At 44.2% G+C, this 15,321-nt stretch overlaps 1 pseudogene; it reads right to left on the reverse strand.

The window, feature by feature from the left end:
* Window positions 1-9,418: 9,418 nt before the first annotated feature.
* Window positions 9,419-10,105, reverse strand: LOC105709240 (nucleolar protein 56-like; annotated as a pseudogene).
* Between the last annotated feature and the right edge of the window lie 5,216 nt (window positions 10,106-15,321).

Here is a 15,321-nt window from a genome sequence, read left to right on the forward strand (position 1 = left end):
GCGCCGTGGTGTCCTCCCCCGACTCCCTTCGTGCAGTGAGCTTTATTTTTAGAGCCCCCCCGCGCCTGCCTGTCGCTCACGCTCCGGTTCCCAGAGCAGGGGGACTTCGCATGCGGTGTGATGCCGACTGTCGCCGGCAGAGGGCATCGTCGTCACGCGCTGCGCAGGAGCCAGCCGAGGAAGGCGGCGGGTTGTTCTTCGCGGTCCGCGTCCTACGCGTGACCTTGGGACCCGCAACCGCCTGTGGCGGGGGCATTGCCTCTTCCCGACTGTGGGGAACACTGCACGGTGCTCCCGATGGCCTGTTCTTCGGTCGCTCCCACACTTCTTGAACCTCATCGTTTCCTTAATTGATCTTTCTAGAACTGGCCCTTGCTCTCTTCCTCCAAACTCTGTCCCACCTTGGCTAGGTTCTGGTTCCGAAACCTCTGTCTCTCTGGCTGTTCCTTTCTGTTTTTCAGGCATTTTCTTCCTTTGCCAATCCTTTAAATGTCCCTGGTCTCAGGATTCTATGTTCCTCTAAGATTCACTCTGTGCACCCTTGCAGAGTGAGCCCCAGACCCACCGCCATCCTCTTCACTGCCTTGTCTTGATGACAACCACATTTGAATCTCCAGTCTATCATTTCAGCTACAGACCCATTTCTTCATTTCGCCAGCTCAATAGGGATCGCTTGGAAATAATGCTTAGAAAGCAGCCAGTCTAAGAGCTACTATTCCATTGAGGATGGCAGGCAAGGTTGCCTTCTGTCTAGCAATGCTTTGAATAACAAGTGCTTTGCTTCCTTCCAGCCAGCTGGTGCTTCTCTCTGAAGCTGTCTTCAAGCAAAAAAAAAAAAAAAAGAAGAAGGAAAAAAAAAGAAAATTCTTTAGTACTTAACTGTCCCTCCCCAACCCCCCACCGCCATTCCCCTCCTCTGCTGAGAAAACCACGCCAGGCCACAGGACCTAAACGTCATTTGCCAGCTCCCTCTGGTTGAACCTGAGCAAGAGACCTACCTTCAGGCCACAAAAATGCGTAGGCAATGTGCCAATCAGAGTCGTTTGGGATTTTGGGACTGGAATATTGAAAAGAATGATCTGGTGAAAATATGGAGAGCTGCGCTGAAGAGTCTATAGGCCAAGGGGTGTGTAAAGATGAGTTGCCTGAGGGGCAGACTGAGGCAGGAGGAGAACAGAGCAGACAGTTTCCTCAAGAAACTCGACAGTCCTCACTGCTCTTAGCTTTGGAAGGTTTTTTTTTAAAAAACACTTTTTTAATTTTAATTTTTTTTTTTTTTTTTCGTAGAGACAGCCTTGCCATATTGCTCAGGCTGGTCTTGAACTCCTGAACTCAAGTGATCCTCTCATCTCGGCCTCCCAGAGCGTTGGGATTGCAGGTGTGAGCCACCATGCTTGGCCTATGAAGGTTTTTTTCTATATTCTGTTGCTATCCCTTTCACCTTGAGCCAGTCCAGAACTGTAGCTAAGTCATGAAGAGGCAGAGAGCAGGAAAAGGAAGGAAAGGGAAGACGGGCTGCTGACAGGATCAGCAAGCAGGGTTTAGCAGGCAGCTCCACTGGGCCGAGTTGGGAGGTTAGTGACTGTTGTGGTGGTTGGGGAAGCAGAGAGGTTAAATTCCACATTCCCATGTGGAATTTATCACTCCTCTTCCTGAAAGTCTCCACATCCCACCTACTGCTGGATCTTAGCCAGCTAGTCAGCCATGGCTCCAAAAGTCAAATGCTTTTTGCAAGTGTCACTGGAATGGTGGAGTAGGATCATACCAAAGGACAAGCCCAGCCAAGTATTTATGGGACGCTTGTTTTATGGGAAGGGCTGAGGTGAGAAGTAAGAATGAAGAAGATAAGATTCCTACCCTCAAGGAGCCTGCCATCCTTCGGGAAACACAGGCACCTGAGCATAGCATAGGCACTAACATAGACTTAAGTTCAAAATGCTGCACGAACACAGCAGAAGGGAAAATTAATTCCACCTTTGATGGAAGGAGACAGGGAGATCTTCAAAGGGGAGGTGACTTTTGAGCGGGACTTTGAAGGATGAGTAGGAGTTTGTCAGACAGAGAAGAGAGATTTGCATTCTAAGGAGAGAGAGCAAAGGGTCAAAAGAATACAGGTGCATGGCATATGGGAAGAATTTTAGTGCTGTAGAGTATCTTGGTCATATGCGTATGGGGTTGGGATTGGGGGTGTCAGTGGCAGAGATGACAGGGAAAAAGGCAAGGACCAGAATGTGAAGGACCTCGAATGTCAAGATTAGGTGCTTGGACCTCATCCTGAGGAAGCTGTGAAGCCACAGAAGCTTTTAATCAGGGAGTCTTATAATCAGCGACCTTTGGAAGGACAACTCGAGACTGAATAGAGGATGCTTGGAGAGAAGAGATCAGAGGAGGTCAGTCACAGTGCTTGAACTCAGGTGCAGCTGATAAACTCTCTAGCAATATCCTGGGACTAAGAGAAGAATGGGGTAGCCTGTACATTTTACTTGATTGGAACACAGTCCTCAAGGAGGGCTGATGAATCTCTGTGTGCTCACCGTCAGCATGGAGTGTTCTACTGCTGAGCCACAGGATGCTGCATTCATTCATTCATTCAGCAAACATTCATTAAATGTCACTAAGGTCCCAGTAGAGTCTGCCCTCTCCAGCCTCAGGGATTGGTTCCACCATACCCAGGGTACCAAATCCACAAATGCTCAAGTCCCTTACGTAAAATGGCATAGTACAGTTGGCCCTTTGGCAGATTCACCAACCATGAATGGAAAATACGTACATACAGCTGGCCCTTGGTGTCACTGGTTCTCTATTAGCAGTTGGTTGAATCCATGGATTCAACCTGTGGATACGGAGGGCCAGCTGTACAGTGTTGGTGCTAGGGATAACATGGGCAGGAAGTAGGATGGTCCCTGCTGTCTGTTATTGAGGGAGAGAGACAGCTATTAATTAGATAATTTCATGACCTAGTGCATAAATTTCCCATTTGGAAGGAAAAGAACACAGTTCTGTGAAAGTGTATAACAAAGAACGTCCCCTGGCCTCAGCTTTAGCTAAGATGCAGAGTACTACTGGAAATTTACCAGGTGAGAGGAGAGGGTTTCAGGAGAAGGAGCAGAATGTGCAAAGGCCCTGTGGCCTGAAAGAGCACAGAATGACTGAGGAACTGGAAGACTAAGTGACAGGGCACCAAAAGAAAGACAGGGATGAGCTAGTGAGAGAGACAGGAGCCAAGCCATTGGATCTTCTCCTGTCCAGGTCGAGCTTTAGATAAAGTGTTTGTTGAGCCGAATAGGTCTGTTAAATCTGAATGACACAAAGCTGGGAGGAAAGTGGAAAATTTAAATTGCAGAATCAAGATCCAAGACCATCTTGCAGGTCTAAATTAAAAGTGATGGAATTAAACAAATATGAAGTTCCACATTTAGGTTAAAAGTTTTAATTGACTTGCAAAGTTTCGTGTATAAGGATGTTTATCACTGCATATTTATAGTAGTGAAAACACGGGAAAGATGAAATATGCAACTGTAGGAAAATGATTAAATAACCTGTGTATTAAAAAAATGAGAGCATTAGCACTGAAGGTTACTTGCGTTCAAATACTATCTTCTTTTATTAGCTGTGGGTCATTGGACAAGTTATATAATCTCTTTGTGCCTCAGTTTTCTTATCTAGCATATAGGGTTAATAATAGTGCCTCACATGGTGGATATTAACTAACCGCTACATCAGTGTTAGCTATTATTATTACCTAGTAGTATTATGTTCATAAATATGTTTAACGTCATTAGGAAATGCTTGGTAGATAACATTAAGTGGGGAAAAACATACAGCATTGTGCAGTTTAATCCTGTTTTGTTCCAAATTGTGTGTATTTGTATTTTTGTATTGCTTATGTCTTCTACTTCAACTTGGAGTGTAAGAAATGGTCACATGTCTCCAGTGAACTGAGTCCATGATCTCCTCTTCCCAGCACCATGAGAACCATCCGCTGACCAGCTGTGACAGCGCAGACAGGAATGGCCCAAGGCTGGGTAGCCAACAGCTTTCAGCAATTTCCATGATGGTAGCATGCATAGATTCATCAGCATTAACACGCCCTTCTCTCTTTCCCAATGGGCTCCTCTTTCTGTGATATACTTAAGGTTCCTCGGTCCCTAAAGGATCAGTGATACTCCCAAGTCCCTTGCGGAGACAGCCCTGGAAAATCTGATGGGTCCACTGTGGTCTGCATTTGCTGTTCCCTGACACCAGGGTCTGATGAAAGCAGTTTCCACACAGCCTTGAGCTATCACCGTCTTGCGCTGTCACAGCTGGTCAGGGGATAGTTCCTACAGTGCTGGGAAGAGACCCCTTCTCCCTGTCCTATGCCAGCTATGCCCTGGGTTCTCAGTGTTTCAACTTCTTAGTTTGTCCTCATACACATGATTCTCAAACCATGCCCATGGGGCTGCAGTGGCTGCTGTGGTGGAAGGTTCTGGTCTTGGCAATGTGCTATGCCTAAAACACCTCCCACTAACATCAACAATTTAGTCATCCAGGCTCCTGCAGAAGACCTGCAGAGCTCATCAGAGATGTTTGAAGACAAGTGAACCTAAGGAGAAGTACCTGGGAGTCTGGGTTTGTTTTCTCCTAGGCGGCTTTAGGCTCCCTCTCAAATGGGCTCAACTATTTCATACTTCCCGGTGACATTAGGCCTTGGTATCCTGGGGAACAAATGGGGAGCTGAGAAAAAACATTGCCTATGACTAGCTTTCCTGCCTCTGGACGATGCGTGCCTCTGCCTTAAATTTGCAAAGCTAAAAGAAACTTCCCGGGTGATAGTTTCCAGAACAAAAAAAATGTGTCCCAGGATGACTTGTTAGACATGGAAGTGGCTGGCAACTTTTAACTTGCAGATTTTCTTGCTAACAAAAAATTTAAAAATTCTATCTATTGGGGATACTGCTACATATTCATGAAAACGAAATTGACTAGTAAGAACTATACCACAATATTACCCATGCTTACCTTTGGGTGGTGGGATTCCAATGGACTGTTTTCTTTTTTGTTTTGTTTTGCTGTTCAGATTCCTGACAACAAATTAGCATTACTTTCACAATTAGAGCCATAGATCCTGCAGTAAGTTTACTTAGCTTCATCCTAGTTGTTTCAAACAACAACTCCATCCCTGGCAGGCAGATCTGGCTCTCCTCTAGTACCAGTGAGGGTCTGTGGTACAAGAGCCCTGTACAGCCACAGAAGGAAGTTTGGAGTTAACCTCTGTTTTGGGCAAGGCTGCCAGTCACAGCCACCCCCTCCCAAAGGCTGCTATTGGGAAATGTGTGTAGGGTCCCCAAGTCCACCCTCAGGTTTGATGATTCACTAGAAGGAGTCACAGAACCCAGAAAAGCTGTTATACTCACAGTTATGGTTTATAGAGCAAAAGATACAGGTTAAAATCAACAAAGGAAAAAGATACATAGAGTAGAGTCCAGGAGAAATTGGGCAGGAGCTTCCAGATGTTGTCACCCAGTGGGGTCACACGGATAGCACTTAATCCCCCCAGCACTGCCATGTGGCAACATGCATGAAGAATTGCCAATCTGAGTCTCGGTGTTCAGGGTTTTCATGAGGGGTAAGTCACATAGGCAAAGAACACTCATGTGGCTGACCTTAGCTGCTGAGGCTCCAGCTTCCCCAGAGGTCACACTGATTAAGCATGGGTAGGTGAATCAAACCAGGCATTTACCATACATCACCTTGTTAGCATAAACTATCTGCTGTGACTCAGGGACCCAGGTATACAAAGACGCTCTTTACAGGTGGGACATTCCAGAGTCTGACAGATTATCCCCCAGGAGCTGGTCAAGGGCCAGTTCCTTTTTTTGGAATGTGCAGGATTTGGGCACTCCAAGCCTCCTGAGTTAATCTTTTTCTGCACCAGAGGTCAGGCCTTGTAAGCACAGGCCTTGCTCCCTTCTGTGTGTCCTTTTCTTTTCTTTCTCTTCTTTTTTTTTTTTTTTTTGAGATGGAGTCTCACTGTGTCACTTAGGCTAGAGTGCAGTGGTGTGAATTCGGCTCTCCCGGGTTCAAGTGATTTTTGTGCCTCAGGCTCCCCAGTAGCTGGGATGGCAGGCTTGCACCACCACACCTGGCTAATTTTGTATTTTTAGTAGAGACGGGGTTTCATCATGTTGGCCAGGCTGGTATCAAACTCCTGACCTCAAGTGATCTGCCTACTTCTGCCTCCCAAAGTGCTAGGATTACAGGTGTGAGCCACCATGCCCGGCCTGTCTGTATCTTTTGCGTGCTTAACAGTTTTCCTGTTTTTTACCCTTTTCTATTTCACTGGGTCTGAGCCAGGTAAACAAAGACTGGCTTTATTCTCCTCGTGGTCATATACACTCGTGGAGCCGGGAGGTCAGAACTCCATTATTATGTTTAGGCTCTGTGTCCCCATCCAAATCTCATCTCCTTGTAATCCTCATAATCCCCATGTGTCAAGGGCGGGACCTGGTGGGAGGTGATTGGATCACAGGGTGGTTTTCTCCATGCTGTTCTCGTGATAGTGAGTGAGTTCTCACGAGATCTGATGGTTTCATAGGTGTTTGCAGTTCCTCCTACACACACTGCTCTCTTGCCCGCTCCCATGTAAGATGTGCCTGCTTCCCCTTCCGTCGTGATTGTAAGTTTCCCAAGGCCTCCCAACCATGCAGAACTGTGAGTTAATTACACCTATTTTCTTCTTAAATTACTCAGTCTCAGGCAGTTCTTTAGAGCAGTGTGAGAATGGACTACTACATCCATGTAGAAACTCGGATTAGCTGGACATTCTCATAGTCAATATTTTGTAATTTTGTACTTCTGAGGCCGTGTTCCTGCCCCAGTCTCCCTACGACGTCTTCCTGAGACCCCTTGATGATGGGCTACCTTGGAAGTATGACTGCTTAGATTAGGGTTTGGAGCATGGGTAGCCTATCCTGGGGTCACAGACCTGAACCCCACCTGGCTTGGGTCCAGCCCCTTTCTCCTGGCACACCTTAGGATGAATGCCATTACCCTGCAAAGTGCCTTACTCCCTGTTGGGTACAAATCCTTAACACCTGTGAAAGGAAAAAAGCCTGGGGATTTTGGATGACCATGAGTACAAATGAAAAAACAGGGAAGTAGTCATTAAGAAACTATTAGGCAGTATGACCTACTGGAAGGGTGACAGCTTTGGTGTCCAAGACAGCTGAATTTGAATCCCTGCTTAGCTATTTCCTAGCTCTGTGACCTTGAGCAAGTTATTTTCTCTGTAAGTTTCAATATTTTCATCTGTATCATGGGAATATTAAAATGGGCCATGGTTAGGATTAGAAGTAATGTATGCAAAGTGGCTAGTCCAGTGTCTAGCATGTAGTAGGTTGTAATAAATAGTGGTTATTGCTAATATTATTTGGCTGTATCAATAGAGTAGCTGTTTCTAGATCAAAAAGGGTAGTTGATATACTTCTTAGCTTCATCTGGTGAAACATATTCAATTTGGGGCCCTCTTTTCTGGGAGAGTGTTTGTGTGTGTGTGTGTGTGTGTGTGTGTGTGTGTGTGTGTATGCATGCATGATTAAACATTTAGATCTTTCCAAGGATGGTGGTCAGAAAGGCAGACAATCTGGAAAACATGTCATATGAGGGAAATGGGAATGTTTAGTGTGGAAAAGAGAAAGCTGAGATTGAACTGCCTTTCAGTATTTGTTGGGTCACCATGTAGAAGTGGAAATAGACACATGAGGTATAGCTCCAAAGAACGTAATTAGACTCAATGAGGAAACTAGGAGGCCAAAAACAATTCTAGTCGCCTAGCAGTCAGAGCTGTCCAGTAGTAGATTAGGCTGCCTCTGAATTGTCCTGTTTTTGGAATTATGCATCAGAAGATGTGAGACTAGTGAGAGCACTGGGAAGATTTTGACTGTGGATGGGAGCCTGACTGGGAATGAACTCCAAGTCTCCTTTGTCTGTAGTTGCTGTCTTGCTCATTTTTCTTGTTAAGATCCTGTAGGAGGCACCACACATAAAAACCCCTTGATATTAAATACCATTATAACTTTCAAGGAGCTGCAAACACCCACGGAATATAAAAAACGAAGGTCTCTTACACCTAGCTTTCTCCCTAGAATGAAATTTTAACTTGGTTTGGGAGAGAGAGAATCCCAGGCAGCGTTTCTCCTTAGAATGATTAAAGTCTTCGGATCCATCTGGACTCATTCATTTTAACTATTCCATTTCCCAAGAATATCATCTCATTACTTTTTCAATGACCCAATATTTTCAGCACAAGTGAATGAGTCCAGAAAGTCATTTCAGCCATTGATTATTTTTGGTAACCTTCTGATCTGTTCTGAATCCCTTTTCTTTTAATTTCCATTTATGTCCTCCTGTCTCGTCATCTGTTCCAAGCTGAAAATAGTAACTTGGCTTGACCTTATTATCTACCATTTAAGATTTTATAGTCTTTGGTTAAATCTCATCTTAATAAGTGTTCCTAGGCTATAGATTGTAGTTTTTCCTTCCTCTCCCACTTTTTTTAAAGGCTGATCTTTATCACTCCTGTCTGTGATCGCAGGACCAACATTATGGCCTTCTCTGAGTATGCCAAAATCTCACTTCATCTTTTTGATAAGAACCATTCTCAACATCAGCTTAGTAAGATATACCTATGTGCTTAGAAACAAAGAACACCTTCTCTTTAGCCTTGACCTGTGTTCCAATTCTGTTTCTGAATATACCTAAATTCCTACTTACATGAGATTTAAAATGTCACTGGGTAGGGCAACATACTAAGTGGTATTAGTTAAATCTTAATGTGGCTGAGTTTGTCAGCTTCTTAGAAGTAAGTTTTGACAGCTGAGAAGTGATTGGGCAACAGAACTCTGGATTTTTTTTTTTTTTTTTTGCCAAACTATAACTGTAACTATGACTATAACTGTATATATATATGAATGTATGCACACACACACACACACACACACACACCATAAGGGTGGAGGGCACCAAATTGAATATGTTTCCCCGGATGAAGCTAAGAAGTGTGTCAACTACCTTTTTTGATCTGGAAACAGCTACTCTGTTGATACAGTCAAATAATATTAACAATAACCACTATTTATTACAACCTAACTACATACTGGGTGCGATATGGTTCATTTCAGCCTTGACCTCCTGGGCTCAAATGATCCTCCCTGCCTCAGTCTCCTTAGTGGCTGGTACTATAGGTGCATGTCACCATGCTAGGCTAATTCTAAAATTTTTTGTAGAGACTGAGTCTCATTAAGTTGCCTAGGCTGATCTTGAACTCCTGGGTTCAAGTGATCCGCCCACCTTGGCCTCCCAAAGTTCTAGGATTACAGGCATGAGCCACTGCACCTGGCCTAACAATATCTTTTATTTATTTATTTATTTATTTTTGTGAGTTTGTTTTTATTGGGGAACAGGACACAGGGTGGGGAATGTCACCTTGGGCTATGGTACACCCCGCCTCCCGGAGAATGTCCATTTGCATTCTAATCTTCCTGGGCTTCTTTACAGAACTTTTTCTTCTTATTGGAACTGCTCTTGCTGCTAGTAGCCTCTTCAGGTCCACTGCTGACTGGCTCCTCTTTGGAGAATCTCCTCTTCTTCTGGGAGACACTTCTGTTGCCTGCCTCTTCGGGGTCATTAACTGTTTCCTCCTTGGGTGATGATTTCTTCCTCTTGGGAAGACTGGGGCTGCCAGCGGTTTCTTCAGGATCACTACTCATCAACTCCTCCTTGGAAAAAGATTTCTTTTTCTTGGGTTTGGAGAAAGAAGTAGATGGGTCTTCCGTTCCATTCTCCTGAGGAACCTCCTGGGGCTTTTGCTTTTTTTTCTTCTTTTTGGGTTTTTCCACTTACCTCCTCACACTCCTCTGGAGTACTATTGCTGATTTCTGAAGATGCGAGGGCAAGTGCAGCCAGCCGTTTCTTTTCCTTCTTTAAGCGTTTCTTCTCCTGTTTCTCCAGCTTCCTAGTAATCTCAGCAGCCGCTTCCTCTGCCTCAACCATTGCTTCCTTCATGACTTAAGGGAAATGTTTATTGAATGCATAGATGTGATTGGCAGTATAATACTGAAAAAAAAAAAAACCCCAAAAAAGACACGGTAGTGGACCTCAAGGACATGCTATGCAGGAGTGTGGGGGTTAAGACCTGAGAAAACATAGAAGGGGAGTTTCAGAGCATTAATGACAGACTTGCTATGCAGGAGTGTGGGGGTTAAGACCTGAGAAAACATAGAAGGGGAGTTTCAGAGCATTAATGACAGACTTCAGATTTTGAGAACTGGATCCGGGTGGCATAAAGTAGTTTTCATACTCAGAAATGGAGAGAAAGGAGACAGAAGGTGGTAGAAAAGAGTAATTTTCTTTCAGCTCCCTGGGTTGCTTTTTTTGGTGGATGAATCAGTTTCTTTAGATTTTCAATTATCTTTCTAGTGTGTCCTGCCTGGCTGGGCATTACTCAAAACCCATCCAGTCCTCTGAGGTTGGAACGGACTTCTGATGCATGTCCTTAGGGCTTGTCTTTGTTGGTAAATTCACTTTGAGAGAAGGCAGCAAATGAACAGGAAAGGAAAATACTTCTCTTTCTGAATGATAAAGCCCTCCTCTTTGTTCTTTGTGCCACCATGTCATTTTCATGATCCTGGACCCCGCTCACCTTCCATGTCCACTATGGAAGCTTTTCTGATCACCCAGCTGGACTCGAGCTTTTGGTGGCTGCAGTGCTGTTGCCATGAGCACCAGAGCCCTCCTGTGGTGCTTAGCAGTCCCTGGCTGGCATTGCAGGTTGTCCTTTCCTGTGTAGGACGGGAGGCTGGCCATGGTCATATCACCGTCACCACCCTCAAATAGTCAGAGAAGGGCTACCAGGTCAAGGTGCTGAGGGTGCCATAAAGTCCAGTACTACGCCCTGCCTTCAGTCAAGGGTTTACAGTCTGGGCTGGTCTTTCTCAAACGGATTTGCTGGTGTTACTTGAGGTCTATGAATTCTGTGAGAACATTAAAAAATTGTGATTTTCCAGTTTACAATAGCAAAGACCTGGAACCAACCCAAATGCCCATTGATGACAGGGAAAATGTGGCACATATACACCATGGAATATTATGCAGCCATCAAAAACAATGAGTTCGCGTCCTTTGTAGGGACATGGATGAACCTGGAAACCATCATTCTCAGCAAACTGACACAAGAACACAAAATCAAACATCGCATGTTCTCACTCATAGATGGGTGTTGAACAATGGGAACACATGGACACAGGGAGGGAAGCACTATACACTGGGGTCTGTTGGAGGGGAGTAGGGGGGACAGCGGGGGGTGGGGAGTTGGGGAGAGATAGCATGGGGAGAAATGCCACATACAGGTGAAGGGGAGGAAGGCAGCAAATCACATTGCCATGAATGCACCTATGCAACAATCTTGCATGTTCTTCACATGTACCCCAAAACCTAAAATGCAATAAAAAAAGGTCTCAGATGAAAAAAAAATTGTGATTTTCTGTCAATAATAATAAAACCTTTTATCAGTTATAAATGCAGAAATTATTTTTCATAATGATAATTTGCTATGGAGAGGCATTTTAATTTTAATTTTTTTGAGACAGGGTTTTGCTCTGTCACCCAGACTGGAGTGCAGTGGTGTGATCTTGGCTCACTGCAGCCTCAACCTCCCAGGCTCAAGCGATCCTCCCACCTCAGCCTCCCCAGTAGCTGGAACTACAGGTGCACATCACCAGGCCCAGCTAGTTTTTGTAATTTTTGTAGAGACCAGGTTCTTCCATATTGCCTAGGGTGGTGAATTTACTTTTTTTTTTTTATGACCATATTATTCAGGGGTTTTACAGACAATCTCTGGGATCAAAACAATATTATTTCTCCAAAAGAGGTCTTTATATTACTCATATGAGAGACATTGGTTTAGTCAATTTCATTCTGTCATTAACAAATTCATTCATTCATTCATCAATAAACTTTCATGGTATGACTATTTGTTCAGTGCCAGGCACTTTGTCAGGCACATGAGCAAGTGGTCAGGACCTGTTCTGGGCTCCAGAATCCTCATTGCTGTTCCCGACCTACCAGGTAGCCCCTACTGCAGAGTTCAGACTGTCGACTTCTCTGTGCTTCACTTTCTTCACCACTAAGACAAGGGTAAGAGTATACATATATATATATTTCTGTCTTTTTGGAGGGGTAGAAAAACATACCCTAGGATGTATTTAGTTATTTATTTTAATTAAAAAAATTTGAAATGCTGTCATAAGAAAGCAGATACCTTAGGATTTAAAAACCAAATCAAACTGAAGAATTACCTGTTTCCAAATTTGGTGTTTTTGAGTCAGCTGCAAGTGCTAAATCCACCTCTCTTTCTACCTCCTACTAACCTCAGTGGGAGGGATCCAGGACTCATGGAAGGTCTCAACCAGCTCTAACAGAAATGGTCCTACACTGTAGAGCAGATTTTTCACAAGAGCTATTTTTGGATTTGTTTATGCTGCCACCGACCTCCAATTTCACATTTCAGAAACTCCCGTGGGGCTGAGGAGTTACTCCTTGGGAATCTTCTCTGCTTAGCAGGAGCTCAAGAGCAGAGTGCTGATGGGTCTTGTGCTTAAAGAACAATCTGTTACAAAGCTAAGGGGCTTATTACTCATCCCAACACTGAGCACTAAATAAACACTGGAGTAGATAGAGACATAACCTGGGACCTTTGAGCACAGAGCTAATATGAATAGTCATTGAAGTAGCACATTGGCAAACCCACCACCCACTGGGAGCATTCTTGTTGAAAAAGTCTGATCATCAGGCATGCAGTTGCAATGCAATCAGTAAGAACTATTCCATGGTGCTTAAACCTGTCAGAGTAAATCTCTAACAGGGCCACCACCACCCCGGAGGAGTAGGTGGGATGCACTTTGCTTTAAAAGGATACCTTCCTTTCTCAATATACTCACAGACAGACGGGGATCCAGGATCACGCAATCCAGTTGGGCAGATTTTTTCTGATTCTGACCATCACATTCAGCAAGGCAAGTGTTTGTTCCCAAAGCTTCAGGGTCTGGAGCCAGACCTCCACTGGTACACGAAACACACTGTGTTTGGGCATCCTAGAAGACATAGGGTGGTCCCATCAGTGGGTCAGCTTATTTACCAGGGCCTGCTTGCTCCCTGTGGAGCAAGAACTACTAGGGCTTTTATGGAGGCATGATGTCTTCATTCTTTCAGCAAATATTACTGAGTGTCTACTTTGTGCCAGACACCACACTAGATATCAGAGATACAGAGACAGATAGGGCCCAGTCCCTACTTTTTAGATGCTTATAATCCAGGTGGAGACAGACAAATCAAGATACAGAGCAGTAAGGGTGATGAGAATGGAAATGCATTCCTTTTCTTCTTGACTCAGACTTGGAGGGTTAGAAAAGCCTTGTTCAAAGGTGGATGTTCAAGCTGAGATCCAGAGAATGTATAAGAGTTAGTAGGTGAATGCAAGAGGATGGCAAACTGTACAAGTCCCAAGGTGTGGGACAGCATGCAGATCTGAAACTACACATATTTCAAGAGTGACTGCTCGGAGAGTGCAGATGGTATGGTGAGAAATGAGACAGGAGAGGTGAACTTCCCTGATTACATTGCCCCTTACTTATTCTTCTCTGCATTCCTTCCCCAAACCAGGTATGGCAGGTACATCTGTTTGTATATGCGTGTGTGTGTGTGTGCATTAAAAAACAACACTCCAGTAAACGTTTCAATTAAAATATTTAGTTTGCTTGGTTGAAAACTATTTAGAAGGTAAAGTACTTGCTCCAGGTCAGGTTGGGGAAAACATCACATGTGAGGCTAGTTATCACAGGGGCTGTGACTTGGTCCCTGTCAAGCTTCCAAATGTTCAGAAGAAGTTTTAGTTTTTAAGAAAGCAAGCTACCAGGGACTCTCAGTATAGAAACAGAAGAGATTGTGCCAGAGGGATGCTAGGAGAAACCCTCACAATTTGGCTCATATGAATGTAAGAACTCTGAATGAATAGTTGTGTAACCTATGGGACCTACAGAAGCAGAAATTGTGGTCCTGTGAGTAAGATGGTGACTGCTATGTGACAACATGGCTTGTTAAATCAAGCTGGCATATGTAATGAACAATAATCACAGTATAAAGTCTTGGCATGGCAGTTTACATAGTCATAGAATGTTGCAATAGTTAGGATATTGGTTAGATATTACAACAACAAAAGTAATAGTGGATTTAATAAAATAAGAGGATTATTTCTTCTCTCATAGAGGTCTGAGCTGGTAGGTTGTCCAAGGGTGGTAGGTGGTAGGCAGCTCTGTTTTATGAGTTTGTACAGGACCCAGATACCTTCCATCTTCTTCATCTACCATCTAGAGTCAAAGATGACTCACTACCACCATGTCCAACTTCCAATTTGATGGAAAATGGAAAGGGGAAAGTTGAACCAACAGTACCCTTACAAGGCATGGCCTGAAAACTGCTGATGATCACTTCTCTTTGCATCACACTGGCAGGTAATTGGCTACTTGGCCACATCTAGCTGTAGTAGAGCCTGGGAACTGCAGTCTCTAGTTGGGCAAGGTGTGTTTAGCTAGAGTTTGGGGAGTTACTGCCAGGGGAAAGAAGGGGAGAATGGATAGTGGTGAACAGTCAGTCAACTGTCATAGATGTTTATCTCTATCATTTGATCCTCTCAATAACCCTGTGAGAAGGCAGGCACAAATTATTCACTATCCTCGGTTTTGCAGATGAGAAAATTGAGGTGGAAAGATTAAGGGACTCCGTCACTGTGATACAATGAAGCCACATGGCATAGTGGGACAACTGCAAAAAGCGTGGTCAGGAGGTGCCCTGGTTGAGCACAGTATTAACCACTGAGTTTTCTAAAACTTATTCCTTGGCCTAGGAACAGAAGTTCCCAGTGCTTGTAGCTTCTTTCAAGAAAAAGCCTCCTGGTAATCACTGGTTAGAGGTCTGAGGAGCACAGATCCAAGGACATTTTGAACATGGCCCCATAACCATCTCTTTGCCTCTTCCAGTCCAAGTACAGACAATGAGCAGAGAGGAGGACAATGTGGATTAATGGAAAGAACATTGGATTGGGGTCAGGAGACTGGGTTCTGGTCTTGTTCCATGACCAATGGAGTGATCTTTAGCTCACATCAATCACAGGCCTGTGAAGGGACGTCCACTGAGTTTGACACTGCATGTCTTCTCATTTACTCTCAGAACAACGTTGTGAAGTAGATGTTACTCTGTGTATTTTACAGAAGACAAAACTGAGGCTGA

The sequence above is a fragment of the Aotus nancymaae genome, unplaced genomic scaffold (genome assembly GCF_030222135.1).
Source record: "Aotus nancymaae isolate 86718 unplaced genomic scaffold, 86718_ANA_hifiasm-v0.15.2.pri h1tg000006l, whole genome shotgun sequence".
Lineage (NCBI taxonomy): Eukaryota > Metazoa > Chordata > Mammalia > Primates > Aotidae > Aotus > Aotus nancymaae.